This window comes from Balaenoptera borealis (genome assembly GCF_965194805.1).
Source record: "Balaenoptera borealis genome assembly, chromosome: 15".
Classification (NCBI taxonomy): domain Eukaryota; kingdom Metazoa; phylum Chordata; class Mammalia; order Artiodactyla; family Balaenopteridae; genus Balaenoptera; species Balaenoptera borealis.
Window position 1 is genome coordinate 4129474 of NC_138871.1, and position 23652 is coordinate 4153125.

A 23652-nucleotide genomic window follows, 5' to 3' on the forward strand; every position below is an offset into this window, starting at 1 on the left:
CTCAACTATATGCTGCCTGTAAGAGACTCACTTTAGCTTTAAGAAAACCATAATTCAAAAAGACACATGCACCCCAATGTTCACTACAGCACTATTTACACTAGCCAGTGCATGGAAGCAACCTAAATGTCCATCAACAGATGAATGGATAAAGAAGATGTGGTATACATACAATGGAATATTACTCAGCCATAAAAAAGAACGAAATTGGATCATTTGTAGAGATGTGGATGGACCTAGAGTCTGCCATACAGAGTGAAGTAAGTTAGAAAGAGAAAGACAAATATTGTATACTAACACATATATATGTGGAATCTAGAAAAATGGTACAGATGAACCTATTTGCAGGGCAGGAATAGAGATGCAGGCATAGAGGATGGATGTGTGGACATGGGCCAGGGAAGGGGCGGGGTGGGATGAATTGGGAGATTGAGATTGACAAATACACATTACCATGTGTAAAACAGATAGCTAGTGGGGACGTGCTGTATAGTGTAGGTAGCTCAGCTCGGTGCTCTGCGGTGACCTAGATGGGTGGGATGGGGGGGAGTGGGAGGGAGGTTCAAGAGAGAGGAGATATATGTATACATATAGCTAATTCACTTCTTTGTACAGCAGAAACTAACACAACATTGCAAAGCAACTATACCCCAATAAAAAAATAAATAAAAATAAAAATAAATAACAGCAAAAAACAAAAGTGGAGGAATAGAAAAATATCTTCCTTGCAACTGGAAACCAAAAGAGAGCAAGGATAGCCATACTTTCATTATACCAAATAGATTTTAAGTCAAATATTATAACCCGAGACAAAGACAGACTAATGGACAATACTCCCTTGAGACTTCAATATTCCACTTTTAACAGTGGATAGATCATCCTGAAAGTAAGTCAATAAGGAAATATTGGACTTGAACTATACTTTAGACAAAATGGACCTAACAGACACAGGCAGAACATTCTGTCCAACAGTTAGTAGCAGAATACACATTCTTCTCAAGCACACAGGAAACATTCTCCAGGCTACATTATATGTTAGGCCACAAAGCAAGTCTTAGCAAATTTAAAATAATTGAAATCATACCAAGAATCTTTTCTAACCACAATGGTATGAAACTAGAACTCAATAACATGAGGAAATCTGAAAAATTCACAAATATGTAAAGATATTAATTGTATCCAAATAAATCAATAAATCTAATACAAAGGCAAATATAATTTTTTCCGGGCAAAGTTCAGATAGGCTCATGGCCCACTATAAAAGATGTGGGCTCCCTAAGTTTGGGGTCTCTCTCCTGTCAAACAGCTCACTGTGTCTGCAGGCAACCCCTTCCTTCTCTGCATCATCTACTGGGACCTGTGGCCCAGTGAGCCTGCACAAAAACGATGACATTCTGGCTACTTCTAAGGCTGCAACAAATAAGCTACTCTTTGTCCATTACCCAGTAGCCTAATGTCTCTGTCAGCGTCTGTGTAACTGTGGCAAACCCGTTTGTTAACTCACAATTAGGTTACCCATATCGGAGAAAATAAGATTGAATTCCTACCTTAAAACACATGTCAGAATCGATTTTAGCTTGATTAAAAGCTTAAATGCAAAAGCCGCATGATAAAAACCATAAGAAGACATTATAGGAGAATCTTTAGGGCCTCAAAGTCAAGAAAAATTTAGGTCATAAAAAATACAAACTGTAATAAAAATTGATGAATTTAAATCATTTAATATTGAGAACTTCTGTTTATAAAAAGGCCCCAATGAAATTGAAAAGGCAAGCCATAAACTGGGAAAGGATGTTGCTAAAACAGATAATTGACAAAGGATTAGTATTCAGAATAAGTAAAGAACTTCCAAAATTATCAATAAGATAAAAACAAACAAACCAGTTCTTATAGAAAGAAAAAAAATTCTATGAAAAGACATTTCACAGAAAATATATGAAAAGCTCATATAAAAAAATGCTCAATCTTATTTAGAATCAGGGAAATGCAAATTATAACTACAATGAGATACCTTTCCCTACCCATGAACTGTCAAATATCTTCTTAAAAATCAGTTTATATCAAACATTGACTAGGATGTAGAATAGCAGAAACTTTCCTTTGCTGTTGGTGGGAGGGTAAATTGGTACTTTTTTTTTTAAACATCTTTATTGGAGTAAAATTGCTTTACAATGGTGTGTTAGTTTCTGCTGTATAACAAAGTGAATCAGCTATATGTATACATATATCCCCGTATCACCTCCTTCTTGCATCTCCCTCCCACCCTCTCTATCCCACCCCTCTAGGTGGTCACAAAGCACCGAGCTGATCTCCCTGTGCTATGCAGCTTCTTCCCACTAGCTATCTACTTTACCTTTGGTAGTATATAGAAGTACATGCCACTCTCTCACTTCGTCCCAGCTTACCCTTCCCCCTCCCCGTGTCCTCAAGTCCATTCTCTAAGTCTCCATCTTTATTCCTGTCCTGCCCCTAGGTTCTTCAGAACCATTTTTTTCTTTTTTTTTTAGATTCCATATATATGTGTTAGCATACAGTATTTGTTTTTCTCTTTCTGACTTACTTCACTCTGTATGACAGTCTCTAAGTCCATCCACCTCACTACAAATAACTCAGTTTCATTTCTTTTTATGGCTGAGTAATATTCCATTGTATATATATACCACATCTTCTTTATCCATTCATCTGTCGATGGACACTTAGGTTGCTTCCATGTCCTGGCTATTGTAAATAGAGCTGCAATGAACATTGTGGTACATGACTCTTTTTGAATTATGGTTTTCTCAGGGTATATGCCCAGTAGTGGGATTGCTGGGTCGTACAGCAGTTCTATTTTTAGTTTTTTAAGGAACCTCCATACTGTTCTCCATAGTGGCTGTATCAATTTACATTCCCACCAACAGTGCAAGAGGGTTCCCTTTTCTCCACACCCTCTCCAGCATTTATTGTTCGTGGATTTTTTGATGATGGCCATTCTGACTGGCGTGAGGTGATACCTCATTGTAGTTTTGATTTGCATTTCTCTAATGATTAGTGATGCTGAGCATTCTTTCATGTGTTTGTTGGCAATCTGTGTATCTTCTTTGGAGAAATGTCTATTTAGGTCTTCTGCCCATTAAAGACCTAAATGTAAGGCCAGACACTATAAAACTCTTAGAGGAAAACGTAGGCAGAACACTCTATGACATAAATCACAGCAAGATCCTCTTTGACCCACCTCCTAGAGAAATGGAAATAAAAACAAAAATAAACAAATGGGACCTAATGAAACTTAAAAGCTTTTGCACAGCAAAGGAAACCATAAACAAGACGAAAGGCAACCCTCAGAATGGGAGAAAATATTTGCAAATGAAGCAACTGACAATGGATTAACCACCAAAATTTACAAGCAGCTCATACAACTCAATATCAAAAAAACAATCCGATCAAAAACAGAAATATAGATCAATGGAACAAGATAGAAAGGCCAGAGATAAACCCATGCACATATGGTCACCTTACCTTTGATAAATGAGGCAAGAATATACAGTGGAGAAAAGACGACCTCTTCAATAAGTGGTGCTGGGAAAAGTGGACAGCTACATGTAAAAGAATGAAATTAGAACACTGCCTAACACCATACGCAATAATAAACTCAAAATGGTGCAACATTTTTTGAAAAACTTAGGCATGACCATTTAAAAACTGAACACGTGCATAGCTTTTAATCCCCCAAGTCCAATCCTAAGTATATAGCTGGAAGAAACAGCTGAATCAAGACACATTTAAAAGAATGCCCATAGCAACATTGTTCATAATGGTAAATACTGGAACCGACCCAAATAACCTAAGTAATAACAATGGCCAAGTAAATAGTACCATAGTCACACAAGGAGATATAGCAGTAAAACCTCAAATCAGGATAATATTATGATTACCTTTATGAGGAAGAGGGATAATCATAATATTAGTAATATTGATGATGGCATAGAGGGAACTTCTTAGGGCAGATAATGCTTTGTTTCCTAATCTTGGTTGCGAGTACAAGGACATTAATTTTATTATTATTATTTTTTTAAATATTTGTTTATTTATTTATTTATGGCTGTGTTGGGTCTTCATTTCTGTGCGAGGGCTTTCTCTAGTTGTGGCAAGCGGGGGCCACTCTTCATCGCGGTGCGCGGGCCTCTCACTATCACGGCCTCTCTTGTTGCGGAGCACAGGCTCCAGATGCGCAGGCTCAGTAGTTGTGGCTCACGGGCCCAGTTGCTCCGTGGCATGTGGGATCTTCCCAGACCAGGGCTCGAACCCGTGTCCCCTGCACTGGCAGGCAGATTCTCAACCACTGCGCCACCAGGGAAGCCCTATTATTTTTTTTTAAATAGGTGTATAGTATAAACATTTTATAGGTATACTGTATTTCTCAGTAAAATCTTAAAAGACATTTTAAATTTAAAATAGAACAGTGTGACAACTCCTTCAACATACACAGTATGATGTATAGAAAATCTAATGTCCTTTGTAGTTAACTGAGATAAATTATTTGTTTTAAATGATGTATTTGCATTACCGCTCAAATATCTCGTCTCTAAGTCACTTGCCCCTGTACTGTAGTCGTTACCTCACATCCTCTCCTTGTTTCCAAAACTGGGCTCAACTGCACATTGAAATTGCCTTTGCTCTGTTATTTTTTGGCAAAAAGAATAAAGCTATAAAATACGTGTTTTTTTGCTGGCAAAATGTAAAAGAACTACCAACTCTAGTGCTTTGGGCTTTTAAGGGTGTCTATTTTTCTGTATATAAATTTCATTGTGAGTTAACATTATAAAAGTTTTTTGATGAGTCAGGCAGGCGATCCTGGTGAACATCTTGGCAGATGACGGGATAATGCCACCCTCAAAACGGCGTTAGCTTGTGACACTTCTGAAACGGAGACAAGTATTTCTCCAGCAGAGACTTCAACTCTGTCTCAACGTAAAAACTTGTTTGCATGACATCTGTCCTGTTATTTCCCTTTGACCTGAGATGTCTGTTCTTTCTTTCATTTATGCTTTCATAGAAAGTCTAAAACCAAGGGGTTAAATGATTGTTAAAGTACCTATCAGAGAAAGAAGTAAGGAAAAAGCCACTGGATTGCTTAAACGAATTAGAAATGTTGATTACTACTGCTCCAGGCCAGCAATATTTGTGGTGTTTCAGGCCCAAGGGTGCCAGGCCAACTGTGGAAAAGACAAAATTAATTAATGTTTTCTGAGATTAATTAGAAAATTAAATGGAAGTCTAATGAAAACCAGCATGGCTTAGTTCACCGCATTTACAACTGTGTGCCGCTAAATTTTAGAGTTTTTCAAAATTTCTGTGCATTATTCAAATAAAAATGTAGTGAGATTAGCTGCAATCATTTTTTTTTCAACTCTAGCACCTAATTCCAAACAGAATCAACTATACTCCAATAAAATTCATTTAAAAAAAAAATAGTAATAACCACAAAAATACCCAAGGTCCTACTGTATAGCATGGGGAACTATACTGAATATCCTCTAATAAGCCATAATGGAAAAGAATATGAAAAATATATATGTATATATAACCACTTTGCTGTACAGCTGAAATTAACACATTGTAAATCAACTATACTCCAATAAAATGAATTTTTAAAAATGAAAAAAAAAAAAAAGAACTACTAAGGACTTCACAGCATTATAAAGCATAGAGCCATCCGATGGCCCTGATCTGAGTTCATGTTCTCCAAAGTACCTCTATGTGGTATAAATTTAAGTATTCCAACATTTTTGGTGGAATTTTGGAAGGTTGCCACAGATTATTTTGTTGACCCCTCAACTGGATGGTCCTTCTGGATTCCATGGGCCTTTTTCCAGCTAAAATATTTGGCCAGTGTATGACTTCTTCCATCAACCAGAGGAGGTGTGAGAAAAAAACACAATGATAAATGCGAGTGGGAATGTGGGAAGAGCCAGAGCATCACGACCTCGAATGTGCTGCATGGAAGTTACGTGACACATATTTTCACCTTCTTTTACCCTGAGTCTTGTTTTCTGTAAAATGGGTGTATTCTAAATGTTTTCCATATGTCCACATTGAGCTGTCAGATACAATGAAATAGGAATTAGCCAATTATCAAGTGACTAATCCCATCAGTGGGGTCCTTATTATAGTTTAATATGGCCCGCATTTAAGGGTATTTGGTAATTGAAAATTATTTTTAACTGCATACAATTCTGAATAAATGCAATTGTCTTTCATCAGACTTTAGAGGTGTCTTATCTTTCTCACGAGCGCTGCTAAGGGTCTTGTTCAAACCACTGCTGCCCGCTTTCCAAATCCAGCTTCTCTGAGCTCCTTTTTTGCTGGTCTCTTTGTTACTTTAATCTCTTGATGCCATAAGATAGAGTTACGTATAGTGGGACAAACAGAAAAGCAATCAAACTCACCTGCTTGACATCAGCTAGGCAATCACCAGACGCAATAAGATGCAGCAGATAACTGACTATGGACTGTATTATGTTTCAGAATCCTGTGATTAGGAATAGAGCAGGAAATTCTACCTGTTTTCACACCTACTTTCCTTGTTCTAAGTTTTTTTTTCTTTTTTTTTTAGGGAGAATAGTCTAGCAGTAGGTTTATTCTGTTTTGTTTTAAAACATATCTAGTACAATATCAACAATGGCCACTACAAAAAATTTTCTTAAGTTTCGAGATATCAGTATTATGCAATTTTTTTTAAAAAGCCATGCTGTTATATTTTTAACGTCATTTGTAAAGCTTGTCCTTTTACTTTCTTCAGTTACTGAGTTAAACAAGACTTCTTTACTTAAAGACTGAGATTATAAATAAAAACTAAAACTCACCTCCTTTTAAATAGAATAATGTTATATATATCTCATGATATATTATTAACATTTTTAGTATTTAGATTGGTGTTTCCCAAAGAGTCCTCAGGTTAACCTCATTTGATAAGATGTTCCTTGAATAATTTTTTTTGTGATGAAATAAATTAGGGGAATGCTACCTTCTCTTGGATTTACCTGGCACATGAGAAATGTAAACCCCGAGAATTCTTTCAAGAAGGACACTGGTCTGAATTTGTGTAAACATACTTGTCTATACATAAAATTTTAATTTAATATCTATTTAGATCTTTAGATACTAATTCAAACTTTGTGTTCTCCAATCAGGAATTGGACTAATCTTGTAAGATTCCTACCAGAGTCCCACAGGCTAATAGTAAGTTGTCCTGGGCGATATTTTGGTTCCATAAGTCAACTTTATCCTAGATTAGTAAAAAGGGAATTGTAATGCCAAGGCACATGTGGAAATATGATGATATTCAACACCCCACATCATAGATCACATCAAATTGAGATACCTGGAACCTACAATAGCCAGAATGAATCTAATTTCTAGTAGAGTTTTTTTTAGTAATGTGTATGTTTTAGTCTCCACAATAAATCTAATATGGTCCCTGTGCTAATTCACCTTTGTTCTCGTTACACTTATGTTACTGACCAGGGTTCTTAGACTCGTTAATCAATGGAAATTGATTCCTTGTCCAGACAAGGAATTCAGGCAAGGCTTTACTGGGACTCGTGCAGGAGGGAGTGAAAACAAGTAACAGGTGCCCTTGCTTGCTCCTGAGGGAGTGGTGAGCTGGTCCCTTAAATGGGGTGAGGTCCAGGGGTCAGGATGGAGGGTGGCTTAGGTGGTCTGCCCACCCCCTTGGCGGTGCTGTGTGCAAGATGCATGGACAGTACCCTGCTTTTGCTCCCCACACCTCAGAAGTGGCAATTGGGTTTTTGGTCTTTTTGTATCTTGTTTTTCATAATTTGTCCCAACTGTGCATGCACACAGCTATTTTTAGACCCTTATAGTTTCTTTGTATTTTGTTGCTGGAGGAGACGTTTGTCCAGGTGCAAGCACTGCAGCAAAGTGTCCCAGGTCCCAGGTCCCAGACTGTCTCACTTAGAAGCATGAGGTTAGCTTTGAGATGACTGGCATACTTGGAGGTGTAGCATCCTCTGGGGACTCCTGTATATCCATGGTCCTGGCCTCTTGTCTTCCTCATTAGCTCTCAAGATGATTCCAATAGGCACCATGCTTGAGAAGTACCCCACTATTGAAATAAGGAGTTTTCTTTCTTTTTGTTCTTTTATTATTCAACTCCCATGCCATATCATACCCCTGCAACAAAACATAACCCCCAAATAAACCAGTTGGCAAGATGCTAAACTATTATAGAGATGGAACTCTCCCCGAACACTCCAGGGGTCATGGGTTTTGCTCACGGAGTAACTGATGTAACAGGAACTTGATTTCATTGGTGAAACTGCCCCACCACGTCATCTATGAAAGGTACAATTTAATGTGTAAATGACCTGTTCTCTTTTGTTTCCGTCACTCTCAGAATGATCAGGTACTCACCTCATCTGTGCTCAATCTACAGTGCGGTTCCGAGAAAGAATAATCACAGTGGAGGTAAGGAAACCAGGCTTCGGGCTTTAAAGATGAGATAGATTCAAGGGCAGAAGAGGAAAAAGCAACCCAAGAAGGGCAGGTTATTAATATATTAATATAGCTGGATGACACATGGGAGAAAGACACCAGATTCAGCATTTCTGGTGTCCGAGAAGGACTACGGGGCAGGGGGCTTAACAACCAATGTCACTCACACCGGCATGAAGTAAAGCAGGCAAACTGAAATATTGGATGGAATAAAGGTAGAATCAGGGTCATTCATTGTCACTTTCATGTAAATCTAGTTCCGTTTAGCCTTAATCTGAAACATTCTGGGACTTGCTCAAGGAGGAGAAAGGATGTTTTCACACCCGAGTTTCTGTGTTTAAGAAGCAAGCCCCCAACTTCCTTAAGTGACTGAATCCCTTATAAGCACTTCATCCTGGTTTAGAGGGAAATAAAGCATCCTGGTTAGCATAAAAAAACCTCAACAGCGAGCCCTTCAAGAGCTTTGCTGAGAAATCGGCGCTTTGATGAAATAAGACCCACAAGTGCATACACACAAAAATTCAAAATTTCTTCAAAACAATCCTTCTTGATTTAAAATAGGATATAACAACAACAACAACAAAATGGGGTTTTCTACAGCTTTCAAATTATATTGTACTCTCAAAATTACAGGTCAGTTACACCCATCTGAGAGGTCTTTTTTTTTTTTCTTTCCATCCTTCCTCCCTACTCCCTGGCTTTCCCTAGTACAACTTTTCTTTTCTTTTCTTATTGTTCAGGTAGCACTGTGGATAAAGATGTCAGGAAAAAAATACCAGTGCCCAAGACACTTTGATGGCCTTTTCACTGTGTAATTATACTCACTCTCGAGAACACTAAAGGTGTCCCTTATTGGTGGTGGCAGAAAGACCTTCTTTTTCAGAGGGAGATGGATTGTTTCTGTGGGCCTTGATGGTCTTCAAATTATCTGAGCGCAGAAAAGAGGGCAGAGTGAATTTTATTTTAACGCATTTTATTTCTGAATTTATTTCCCAGTAGCTAGGAGGTGGCGACTGCCCCAGCAGTCAAGTCAGTTGTTATCTGTGAGACTTGATTATGTTTGGACCCAGTCATTCATTTTGAGCAAGACACAGTTAATGAGGAGAGAAATGAAAAGTGCATCGAGACCCAGTGTGTTTGTGGTAATTTGTGACACATTTACTCCCCGGTTCTTTGTTTTTTCCTCCCCCCTCTGTGCAGGTTCTCTAGAAAAAGGAGCAGATAAGTGAATTCACTGGTAGACAGCTAAGGATGTGGTAGGTAATGAATCTCTCTCTCTATTTCGTCTCCATTGTTGGCAGCAATTGGGGCACCGTTCATCTCTACAGTAAAATGCCAAGAAAGCTCATCTTAACGAAACATCTTTTTTTTCCCATTATTTCACAACCTATTTTTCATTGACACTGATAGTTTCCATTTTCACTACGTCTTTTTTTTTTGGTGCTCTCTTTGCCACTTTTCTAAATAATAGTCCATTAAACAGTTCACAGTGTGTGTTCTGTAGAAATGTAAAAAAGTGATTGGATGATACTAATTAAGGAGAGATTTTGTTTCCACTCATTGCAGATCAATGGTGGGTTACATTAAAGCTGCATTTTGTGATGAGTTTAACACAAAAGAACAGCTGTGCTAAATACATATTTCAAGACATGCAGGTAGGTCAAATAAACATTCCTTTCTTTGAAAAGTTTATGTGTTATAACTATAAATTCTACTTGCAGAACCGTGGGGAGACACAAAGGCTAATTATTCACTACAATTATTATTGATTTTAGTAGAAACTGTTAAGGATAAAACTGAGCTATGTTCGGTAAATGCTAGTTCTTACTTTAATCTGGGTCCTTCAATGTATTGGTTTAACTGTGATATTTTTCCAGTCTGATTTTTAACAAAATGTCCAGTTGAATCAGGTTTTCTGTTTTTACAACAACTTTGAATTGAGAAGGAGAAATGTCAATGAATTTTTGTGACTTAACCATAACTGTCCTCATGATTATCTTTACTATGTGGTGGGTTTTACTTGTTCCCAAGGAATATGATTTTCCTCTACACAAGTTTGAGGAAATACAGTTCAGTTGTGTGAGTAACAATCAATATCCATTAAAGAGTATCATCAACTCTGAGGGACACAAATACTTGGATTAATAGAATTAGAGAGCAGAGGAAGAGAAAATATTTACCTCTTTCACATAAGTTTAGCCTGCAGTGGCTTCATTTCAGACTGTACGTGTGCAACCCAGATTTATACACATTTCTTTCAGTGAATGCTATTTTTTATAGCAGTATATTCTTTGTGCTACCTTTTTGACATTTAGATATAAACAATAGATACTTTATAGCAACTTTCTGCTCCAACTGTAGTGTCACTTGCCTGCAACAATGTCTGCTGCAGTTACTGGCTTACCTACTCATATTCTCACAGATGCAATGTTGCTATAATATTGATTTTTGTCAAGCATGCTTTCTGCTTATGTTTGGGCATAAAAGGTTAGACACTCTAACAGAATGAGATTGATTAAAAGGCTTACAAAGGAGGAGGAATCCAGGATGACTTTCCCAATTCCACATCTGACTTGTTGGATGACCTGGGGCCAGTAGCCCTGCACTCTGTCTAGTCCTCAGTAGAACCTTCCTTAATGGAAATGAGAGCTACCTGGCAGCCCCTGTATGCAATTGGCTTCAAAGGGGTCACATGTTTTGAGGGAGATGCAAGCCAGGTTGTAAAGTTAGGGAATCGGGCCGTGGAAGAGCAAATGTCTTTCAACATGGGATGGAAAGCTTGGGAGGCTATGGTTGGTTATGGAGCTCAGCTTTTCAGAGGAAAGCACAGAGTTCATATTGGTTCTGAATTAAAGGAAATAGTCTTCCACGTGTTTTTGTATTCCAGGGCAATAAGATGAGATGGAAATGAAATTCCCGAATGTAATGTGAATGCCATTGTGTTTTAGTAGATATATCTATATGTATTTTCATGCATATTTTCCCACATCAATTATGATTTTCCTTTACCACCCAGATATGTGAACTCAACATCTCAGTTACCTTATTTATAAAATCGGGATTGTACTCTCCTTACCTCAGACTCCTCATGAAGGCTAAAGGAATCCAAAAATAGGGTGTGGGACTAGCCCGTTGTAAAATAGACATCATTGTTAACATTGTCGGTTTGTCATGGCATGGCTATGGCAGAAATTGGCACTGATTGTACATGCAATATTTGAATTGATTTTAATTGCTTTTTTCAACAAAAATGTACCGAGCACTTTCTATAAGGCAGGCAATGTTGTTGGCACTCAGATATGAGTGACTGGTAATAAGTGAAATGAACATGAATCATGTCAGACACTCTGAAGTCCAGAATTAACTTCTCCTTATTCTGTGTTCTTATGAGGTGTCATTATAAATTTACATTCCTCCTTCTTTTCCAACCTCCCCCCATGACATGTACATGGGGTGGGTGAGCTCTGTGATGGACTGGAATGGGAGACTGTAGCATCTCTTCTTTGCAGCTCAGGGTCCAGAATCTAGAGATTGACACCAGATTGTGCATCAGAAAGGGTTCTGAGTGCCTTAGGTGGGAGTTAAGGCCTGAGATGAGAACATGAGGGTCCAGGAGCACTGGGGAGGGGACCGTGAGTCTGTACAGACCACAGAGACGTCAATCACTAGGTCATGCTTTACCACTGGTTGGCTGAGGATTATTTGGATGTTATTATTTGGGCCCAACAAATGATTAACGACTTCCACAGGAGAGATAAGAATTGTCATGTATGAGAAATAGAAAAGCCACAAATGCCAAATGGAAAAATCTGGAATCGAGTATAAATCGAGTATGAATCATTCAAGCAGTTTCCTTAAAACTCTGACTTTCGTTACCTTGATCTTTACAGAGGGAAAGACATGTCAATCTTATAAGATAGCTGTTGCATAGACTGGATGTTTGTGTCCCTCCAAATTCATATGTTGAAAACTAACCTGCAATGTGATGGTATTTAGAGGTGTGGCCCTTGGGAGGTGATCTGGTCATGAGGGTGGGGTCCTCATGGCTGGGATTAGTGCTTTTATAAAAGAGACCCCAGAGAACTCCCTCGCCCCTTCCGCCAGTTGCAAAGCTAGACATGTATTTTTAAAAAGTAAGACATTGACGCTGCTGCAAATAGCATTGTTTCATTCTTTAGAGATGATCACACTGAGTGAAGTCAGACAGAGAAAGACAAATATCACACAATATCACTTATATGTGGACTCTAAAAAAAGCGATACAAATGAACTTATTTACAGAACAAGAAATAGACTCACCAACATAGAAAACAAACTTATGGTTATTAAAGGGGAAAGGGGGGAGGGATAAAGTAGGAATTTGGGATTAAAAGATATACAGTACTATATATAAAACAGACAAACAACGAGGTCCTACTGTATAGCCCAGGGAACTGCATTCAATCCTATAATAAATCATAATGGAAAAGAATATGAAAAAACAGATATATAGATGTATAACTGAATCACTTTGCTGTACACCTGTAACATTGTAAATCAACTATACTTCAATAAAAAAGTAATAGACATTGATATAAATATTAAATCGTTATATTGAGCTTTCAAATTATTCTGACTTACATTTATTACATTATTAACTTCATGTAACCATATAGTATCTCTTATTTTAAGCACACACAGAGTCAAATCAAAGGTTCACTTGAATACACATGGTAGATGGTGGCCAAGTGTGGAATATTAAATGGGGCGAGTCAAAATCAACATTCAATCAAAGGCTAACATCACCATCATAAGATGATGAATCTATGAGATATAGGAATAAATATGAAGCTTTGTCCCAAAAGTATTTAATTATTATTGCAATTTTATTATGAAAGAGGAGTCATTGAATTTTAGGTTGGCATTACAGCACAGGACAAACATTTCACACACCATCAGCTTTTCCATTGCTCTTACAATCCGCTGTACTTTAAACTAAATTGAGATTCATTTTTTATTAAGGTTAAGGGAAGAATAAGATATTTTGAGGGTGGCACATACTTCCCTAATATTTCATCTTTTGCTCATACTGAATACATACTATATATTCTTTATATAGTGTCTGGTTTAAGACAATGTCTCATGGATGACATGCATGATTTTGGAATGTTTCTTCACTTAACTTTCAAATGGTAAAATAGATCTTCTATTTTTAGTTCATTTTCATGAATTGTAAGGAGTTCCCACAAATTGAAAGACTCATTGACCAATGGAATTAAACAGCTAAAAATTAGAATTACAATCAATTCTCATAATTCAGAATAGTTATGTTCTGTAAAGTCGCAGCCAACACTGAACCATTGCTCCCAGGGGAAATACAGGGTTAGAATCCTGCGAGCCTCTGGTTACATTTTCATCAACCTTGTTTTATGTGTGTTTTTGTTTAAAGATACTTTACTTAATACATAGCATTGAGTCATTAACATTGAACTCACAGCCAACAGCACCATAACTCATGCTGCAAGGAAACTTACGTAATATGTATTTTTTTCCCTAAGGCATATCTCAGTTATTTCATGCTTCTGAACCCTAGAAAGCACTTCAGCACTGCATTCAGGAGGTTTTTTAAAGGGTGAAATCACCAGTAACAATCACAAGGATGCAAAAAACAGTGCACTAAATAGGCCAAGAGAAGGAACCTTGTTTACTGTATTAGGGTAGAAACAGAAAATCAGAACATCTCTTGTTCATCCTCAGCTCGGAATATACCTGTACGGTGGCTGAAAGTTTTCACTGCTTTGTACACGTTTGCATGTGATCCTGAAAGTACAGGCTTCCAGTATTGATTTTGGACTTACAAATAAATTTTGGCAAGTAGGCAAATTTGCAAATATTAAATCTATAAGGAATGAGGATTGACTGTTGTTTTAAATAATATTTTATTTGTTGTATGACCCTTAATAGCAAAAAAAAATGCTCCAAGAAAAGAAATATAAAACAGGAGTATAATATTGTTTACATCTAGTTATTCATGCAAGTTGTTCAAAAAATATATTATTCCTGAATTTGGCTAACTCATTTTTTCTAGTTTTAACTGTTAATCTATTTATTTAGTTGTCTGAGATTTCCCAATAATAGGCCTCTGTATAAAATTTACAGTTTTAACAGTTGTCATAAATTATTGCATAATTCCCCCTTGCAATTATAACTATAACTTTATATTTCAGTAGAATTTTACCGTCTAAAACATATATAGAAAAATGTTCTCGTTTTTTCTGATTTTCCAAGAGAATCTAAGTGGTATGCCTTGTTTATATATCAGACGTTATGCTAAGTAGGAGATATGATAACCTATGTTAAATACAGGACCACAGGATCATTGACAATATAAAATTCAGGAGATCCCAAACTGATGGCCTTCTAAAGGCAGTTGGGAAAGTTCAAAGGCAAGTTAGAGGGGTTAACCCAGTGCTAAGGAAAAGCCAAATTTCAGTGCATCCCCTTCAAAATGCTGAGTCTCTTGGTTCTGATCCATTGTTCTTTCCTTCATATCACTCCTGCCTCAGCACAGCCCTACCTTCCTGTGTAAAAAGATCCATAATTGTATTCTATTACTAGCCAAGATCTTACAATTTAAAATCCATTCTTGCGTGAGGAGTCCTTTGTAAAGTAAACAGTTTCTCATCAACCAAGAATGATTTAGGTAGTTTCTTGACTAAAGGCTGGAGACAAGGCAAACTTCTGAATGCATGGCATAGGGGTTTGTTGGGTTTGTTCCAATTCTTTCTTCTGAGAGGCTGTAGAACTTGGAGGTTAGGCTCACACTCTCTGGCGTCAGACTGTCTCAAGTTGTATCCCAGCTCTGTCACTTATTAGTTGTGCAGTCCTGGGCAAGTTACCGCATCTCTGTGTGCCCCAGTTCCTCACCCATCAGTAGGCAGTAGGCACATCAATGGTCCCTATTTTGCTCACCGTGAAGAATATATGAGTCAACATATGGGGAGAGAGGCTGGCATGTAATAAGCACTCATAAGTCTCAGCCAACACTTTATCTCATCACCAATGCCCTCATGGCTTCTTCTATAACCTCTGCAATTGTCAGCACTGTTCCTGGACCTCCCTGCCAGACTCAGGTGAGAGCAGTGTTGAAGTTGAATCCCGCCTCTGTACCCGACACTGAATTAAATCTAGGAGACAGAGTTTTGGGTGAGGTAGAAAAGAATAGCTTTATTGCTTTGCCTGGCAAAGGGGGCCACAGCGGGCTAATGCCCTCAAGACTATGTGTCCTGACCTGGAGGGGGTAGTGAGGAGTTTTACAGTAATGGTTCAAAGAGGATGTGATCAGCTCATGGACATTTTTATGATTGGCTGGTGGTGAGCTAATAAGGAGTCGGCATCATCAACCTTCTGGTTCCAGCAGATCTGAGGTCTATGTGCTTGTGGGCAGCAGACAGTTAACTTCTCCCACCTGGAGGGGGCTTCAGTATCTGCAGAAGAGCTCAAAGATATTGTTGTGTGCATCCCTTGAGGGGAACCAGGACCCTGTCCCAAGGCTGCGCTATTGTTTCCTGACTGCTCCTCTCTTGTCTTTGCATCTCCTCACTTCCCTAATCAACAACTGTTTGAACCTATTCCTTGGAACTCAGGGAAGGTCCTGGAGGCTGAACGAAGCCTATTTCCTATAATCAAGAAATGGCGAACACAGAAGTGTTACAATTAATTTTGGATTCCCCAATTCTGGCTGAAAGTTTAATTTTGATTAGGTTATGTCATGAGACACAAGTAATAGGATAGTCACTTTTGTGATTGAGTTACATTTTATGACTCCATCTTAGTTGGGCAAAGAAAGATTCTCCTGCTGGCATTAAAGGTGCTGTGTTGCAAGAGGGTCCCATGGGAATGACATAAGGGCAACCTCCAGCCACTGAGAAAGATCCTCAGGTAACAGATACGGGGAAACCTGAAACCTCATTTCTCCAACTACAAGGAACTGAACTTTTTGAATAAGCCGAATGAGTGTAGGGAAAGGCCTTGAGCTCTAGATGAGAACTCAGTTCTGTAGTCATCTTGCTTTCAGACTTGTGTGACCATGAGCAGAGAACCCAGCTATGCTGTGCTTGGACTTCTGAGCTACAGAAACTGTAGGATAAATAATAGGTGCCGTTCTAAGCCACTAAGTTTGTGGTCATTTCTTACACAACATAGAAATCTAATACAATAGCCTGAAAAGTGGGAGGGGATTTTTGATGACAACGCTGTGGCCACATGGAAAAGATTCTGTCTGTAGACACAGCCGTCATGTACCAAGCCCTGATATTCAGGGCACGGTACATGCTGGCAGCAATATATGTCCTTTTTCTTATCTGAAGACTTAAACTTGAGGTCGTATGGCCTATGCTTCAATCCCAAAGGCCACATCACTGTGTCTTTCAAGGAAAATACATATTTATCTTGATGGCCATTCCAGCTGGCCAAATTAGACATCACCCTTGAACAAGAGCTATAGGTTTATTTTGGTATCTTGAGCCATAGAGGAGAATTTAACACAATGGCTAAAGGATCACCATCATCAAATACATCTTATACACAACATATACAACTACTGATTTCAAAGAGAATTAATGCACTGTTGGCAAGACAAATGTCCATGGAGACAAATGACAATCTTTCTTCCTTCCCTTTGTGTTCATCCAAAGGAGAAAGGCATGGCTATTTATTGTTTGCAAATGTTCCCTGCACGTCCTTGTCAAAACAATCTGCTACAATTTGAATAAGGGACAGTTTTGAAATCCTTCCCAACTTAATGTTTTCAAGGGTAATATTTTCTTTCGAGTTGACAGACAAAGCCTTCATCTGACAAATGAATGTGCTCAAGAGATTATATCAATGGCTAATCCAATTAAAATTCTTTGAGATGTTCGGTTATCTCTGCTGTGAATTGGATGAGCTGTAGATTGTGGAGAACTGAAAGTTACATTTCCTTCTCTCTTAAATCTTTATTAATTATTTTTTGTACGATTAACTTTAGGGAAATTGTAACTTCTAATTATTTTCCTTACCTTTAGAATGAAGATGCTAACAATAGAAGAATAATCCTACCCCAAACCTGTTTTTTTTTTATATTAGTTTTCCCTTGATTATCATCTTAAGCTTAAACAAACTTATTTTACTAAACCAGTGGATAGAAACAAAAAGAAACGCATGAGTGGGACCAACCAAATGTTCCATTCTTCTCTGTGTGTGTGTGCGTGTGTGTGTGTGTGTGTGTGCACGCGCGCGCGCGTGTGTGCGTGTGTGTAATTTGATTAGTGATACACCTCACAATAAAGCATCAATTCATTATGTTGACTCAATTTCCAATTAGTTACTTTGTGATTCTCTAGACAGAGCTACCAAGTATGTGGTTTGTATGATATAATTTTAGACTTTCAGAAACTTTGCAAGAAAAATAACCAATGATTATTTTGGAATAAAAACACTATTTGAAATCCTTTTAGAAATGAAGACATTAGTGGACAATGGGAACATGACGATAGTGAGGACCTTTTGCCCTTCTTACTTTAGACAGTGGGGTTTTGCCTTCTTGTTGCTATGTGCTTGTCTTTGTATGAAAGTAAGGAAGGAGCAAGGCAGTGTTTTATTTCATTTCATATTATATTATCCTCTTATTTCACTTTATATTTGACATGGATAATACTAATCCTCAGATTTGTGACTTCACTTACTTTGTTAAGAGAGTTATTTTTCTGATTTACAAAATGTTTCAAACTGTCTCCCAAATCTTTCCAATAAATATCAAAGTGAGAACATGAATACACCATAAGGATGTTGGAAGCCTTATGAATATCTGGACATTTCTTAGGGGCAGCTCTGCATCTTGCCTGAGAATTTCCAAACTGGATTATTGTATCCAGTTCTCTAGCAAATTCCACCTAAGGAAAAGGTTTTCCTCTACATCCACTTCACACCTTGTTTTATGTTTTTAATTCTACCTTATAAAATGTTACAACCAGAAAAAAACACATTCCAGTGAAAACATTTTCCTTTATTAAGTGGTTCCTCCATGAAGAGAGCATGGCTATGATAAGAATTCTTTTCTTCCAGTCATTTGGCTATCATAAACTTGGCCCTTCTCTCTTTTACATCCCTAAAGCTTTGCATGTGTGATTATCATAACTCCCTTTTCTGTGGGATTATGTGTAATTAAGTTTTCAATCAATCTGACTAATTAAATGGAAGCACTGTCTGTGGGCTAGATCAGGAGACTAGAAGTCTGGGTTTCTGAGTATTACCACTAGTTCACTAAGTGGATACAGCAGGTTATTTATCTTCTAATTTTGCAATGTGGGGAGTAGAGGGGAAGTACTCAAGCTCAGGTCTACAGGTCCCAATTTTTCTAAGAACCCCAAATTCCTGTCTCTATCTCCTCATGCTCTCTTGAGCCTCACATTAAAATTCCCAAATGCCTCTCCTTGCAGGAGAGTTTGAAAACTCACCAGGTCCATCTGAAAAGTCAGCCAAGAAGGGCTAGACAACCCTGAGGGGTACTGCAAACCCTGGCTGAGGGTGCTGAGTGCCATCCTTGTGCTGGGTTTTGTAGGTTTCACTGCTCAAATGGTGGTAGATACAGGATGGAGTCTACTTTAAATTCATGGGTAAAGACTTTGACTTTCTCTTATTTCTCCATTAGGCATGAATGAAGTATTGTGTTGGGAAAATATCCTTTGTTATATCAATGTTTTCAACTTAGGAATAAATACAAAATAATAGGGAGTCATTTCTGGACGGTACCTTAGAGACACTGTAGCCCAACCTCCTTACTTTCTGTAAGGAAGCTGAGGCCCATGAGGGAAGAGGATGTGCTGATCCCAGAAGGAGCTGGAACCCTATGCTTCATTCCCTGTGCTCTCACCACTCTTCACCACTGACACTAAGGTATGGCTGCTGTTGACACTAAGCATGATGACATTTTGCCAGAATGAGTCAATATTTGAGCAAACGTGACTCCGCTCGGTGGCAGGACAGTGGGCCACCATCCAACATCTCTTAGGTATCCAGAGAAATAGGAGCTCAAGAGCCAAGTGCAGCAAATCCGCCATGTGACCCCTACATCTGTCTCATTTCCCCCAGGGCACATCATTTTGTCACCCTGGGGAGCAAATGAGAGCGGCGGGAGGAACCCTTATGGAACTCATGATGATTCCCAAAGGACAAGCAACTCTCTAAGTGAGAGGGAAGAAGCATATAATTGCCTTCAGGATATCAGGCATCCAAGAGCTTCCAGGCTGAGATGAAGAAAGCTCACTCTTGGTTCCAACTCTTCCCTCCACTGGGCCTTTCCTCCAAAACCCCATTCCCTCCACCAGACCCCCAACTTGAAATCACACCCCTCACCTCACTTAACCCACCCTGAATATTCATTTCCTTCAAAGAGCACATCGGTGCTGACCTAAGCTTCCTTCTTTGGCTGAACACAGCACAAGGGAAAGTTTCCCTTACTTTAAATTCTTCAGTATTTATTTAAATAGTCTGCTCTGTACTATCACGCATTACTAATATGTTGCCTTAGATATGTTCTTTATTTATTTATTTCCTGTGTGTTTTTCACATCACCCTGTAATATTACAAGTTCCTCGAGGGGAGAGGCCCTGACTCTTTCTTTGGTGTTTCTAACAGAACTTACCACTTAATAAGTGGGAATTGAGTTTATATAAATTTCCATGGAGACTTGAGAAAAGGGTGACTTTGTTTGTTTGTTTGTTTGTTTGTTTTCAGCCATTCTTTCAATGTTCTTGTCATGGTGAAACCAGAAAATAAATGCCATGGGCTTCTGGGGAGTTTTAACTAGCTCAGTATCCAAGCACCAATTCATTAAAAGCACGTATAGTTTCAAAATGTAAAACAAATGTTTTAAATGTTTTGTTTTTTTAAATTGTGGATTATGTAACTATATTTTGAAATTAAAACATATATTTAAAAGGTAATATAGATAGATCAATAACTAATAAAGTTTTTGTAGATTGGTTTATAGTGACCCCGGAATCAATAGTTTTGATCTAAAAGTATGATATATCTCTACACTAGAAATGAAACCATTTTGCTTTTCCCTGCTAAACTAATTCTTATTCCGTCATGCTTCCTGCTCACAAATGTTTCAGGGAATAATATGTATTAGAGCTATTAGGAACAGCTCTGCAATGTTAAGTAGTAGAAAGTCAAAAACGGCAAGTCTTGTCATTTAATGTGTCAAGGATCAGATATTAATATTGTATTAAAACTAAGCGATGTGCACTCATAGTTTGCTATTCTTTTCACTTGCAAAATGTCAGCAGAGAAGCAACAGGAAATAGCAGAATGTGGGAGAAAAAAGTTGCCCACACTTAAAGGATGGCAATGAAACAAAATGAAGTTTAATTGAAACAATGAATTGTTTAATTAAAAGAAATTCACATCTCCTATTCATTAAGATATGCATCATTGGGATTCATTTTAGAATAAAAATTTAATATCTGCTTTGTAACTTCAGTGATATTTTCACATACTCTGTTTTTCAGAATAATACCGTCTTATGGAGGAGGAGGGGAAAGAAGTCTGCATTTATGCTTCCTTATGTACTGAGGATATGCCATTGTCTCAAATAAAATTAACAACTTCAAAAGAAATGCATCAGAAATTGTGATTAATCCAGAGATATAAAGGGAGGTGAGAAGGAGTATGACTCAGAACATTCTTGAAAGCTTTAAGATTTAAGTCTCTTAAAATTTACATTCATACCCACTGAATGGTGACAGATCAAGTCATTTCTAGAGAACTCTGAAGGCAGTTGGCACCTTGGATATTGCTTTTTATGGGAAAATTCAGAAGAGTAGAATAAAAAATTCTCTATTAAAAATAAAATTGACTGTTAGAGGAAAGAAACTGATTTTAGAAATACACACAACCACAATTTTAAAATTCTATATTGGTTGAAGAGATCTTACCTCTTGGATCATGGTGAAGAACTATCAAATTATGTGGAGTGACATCTGTCTCCATTAAATAGAGTAATTTCCCAGAGAAGAACAAGACTTTCAACATAACAGGAGACTTGCCAGTTGACAGGAAAGAATGTTCCCCGACTTGACCATTGTTGATGGGACCCTGATGTGTTCTCCCAGGAGTGGATGGTCTAAAACATTGATTCATTAGTCTGTTTAATCTTCAGGCTTGCTAGGAAAGAGATCCTCCTTGATTTAAAGGCTGTCAGGCTGTCATCTCAAGAGGTTCCTCCCTTGTCATTCCCTCCATCCACAATCAAAGAAAATGACATTTCGCCCTGTTATAAAGAATTAGCATAAAGAAGAAAGCCATCTAGAAATAGAACCTGAAATTTTCAGCTAAGGACATCTGCACTGCTAGCTCTACCTACTTCTGTTCCCACTGTAATTTTCAATCATTCAGGTAGATATTTTCTATTCTCAGTATAATGACATCAGTTTTAAAAATCTCTGTGGAAAAAAAAAAAAACCTCATGATATGGTTAGTGTTGAGTTGACGATTACAGCTTTAAGTCCAATCTTAGTTTTGTAATCTTGGTGTTATCATTTAAAGTGAAAATGTTGATACAGGAACCCAGACACATTGCAAGGAAAGTTGAGAAGAAAAGATTTTGTTGGTGGAAGGAGGAGAGAAGTGTCAACGTTCAATAGAGCTAAGTATTAGGCTGCTCTAAAATTAGTCTTTGAAATATATAACATTGGGTTAGATGGAAATTCACACTGGTTTGAGCTCTGCTCTGAAATTTCCAGATATATTTCACCAGTTCTGAACATGCAGTTTATTAAGAGTCCAAGGTGAAATCTACATGCCTAGTAACTGAATTAATATTATGAAAATATTGTGTGTTTTTAATACCAGAGGACAATATTTTTTTAAATATTTATTTATTTATTTAGGCTGCACCAGGTCTTAGTTGCGGCACGCGGGATCTTTAGTTGCAGCACGCGGGATCTTTGGTTGCGGCATTCGGACTTCTTAGTTGTGGCATGCATGCGGGATCTGCTTCCCCGACCAGGGATCGAACCTGGGCCCCCTGCATTGGGAGCATGGAGTCTTACCCACTGGACCACCAGGGAAGTCCCCCAGAGGACAACATTTACCTGGCATTGTGACATTGTAAACATGGGCAGATACCACTGTTTATAGACAACCATATTTATATTTGCATGATTATCTTTAGTTACCACCCAGATCATATTGACTGATGGTTAAGATGTGTTCTATTTCTCAGCTTCCAGGTCCTAATTATTGAGTTTGCTGGTGTGATCTCCACTGATTATTGGTCATATGTAGAATGGGGATGCTGAAACACTATTAGGATGTTTTTGCAGGTTTGATTGGAATAAAGATACTAAGTATTTAAACATATAGAATTGAGTGCAAATAAAAAGAAATTTAAAAAGATACTAAGTACTAAGGGTTCATACAATTTCGTGACTGGTACGTAGTTTTGCACTATGTTATCTGGAAGAGAAACATTCCTTCATTCATTTCTCTCCACCTGCTTCTCAATACAGTATTCATCAAGACTCTGTCTTCGGTGGACCACACCCCATACTCCCTTTTACTAGCCCCAGCCTTATTTGTGACTCCATCTTCAACCTGCTTCCACCAAATATAAAATCACTTTCTGCTTACCATCCATTCTATCTTGGAAATATTCCTAGGATGAGCATTCAACATTCTGCATATTCCATGGTCTCACTGAGGCTCTCAAAATGATGTCCTAACTGGGCTACCCACCTTCAATTCTTCCCCTTCCTAATTCTTTGTCAGATACTTGTCAGAGTAAATGCCACATCTTTCTCCAGTTAAATGTCCTAATGCACAATTCCTAGCATCATTTTCTCCTGCTTAAGATATCCTGGGCCCCCCTATTGTCCATGCCATCAAATACACACTCATCCACTGAGGTATCATCACTGTAGTCCTAAGTTGCGGATTCATTCATCTTCATAACTGGATCTCTCTTCCTACTCCCATCAAAATGGACCATGTGCGATGGCTCCCTTCCCTCACCTTCGCTCTCTTTTCTGCTTCACCTCCACCTGGAAGTGCTTGTCCTCCGTATCTGCCTGTCCTAATTATGTACACTTCAAAGCCCAAAAAGGAACCTTCTCCCCACTACTTATATGAAGC

The 23652-nt window shown here is 38.1% G+C and overlaps 1 protein-coding gene across 9 annotated transcripts in view; it reads right to left on the minus strand.

Annotated features, from left to right (window-relative positions):
• The window catches only part of TMEM182 (transmembrane protein 182), a 464198-nt gene that overhangs the window by 53027 nt on the left and 387519 nt on the right, over window positions 1-23652 (minus strand). For 7 of the 9 annotated variants that reach the window (XR_014234938.1, XR_014234939.1, XR_014234940.1 and 4 more), the window contains one exon: window positions 20880-21790. The exons of 1 other annotated variant lie outside the window; for it this stretch is intronic. The gene's annotated coding sequence lies outside the window, so the exon portion shown is untranslated. Of the gene's footprint in view, window positions 1-20879; window positions 21791-23652 lie in introns of those variants that run through there. One more of the 9 variants, XR_014234937.1, reaches the window with a different exon arrangement.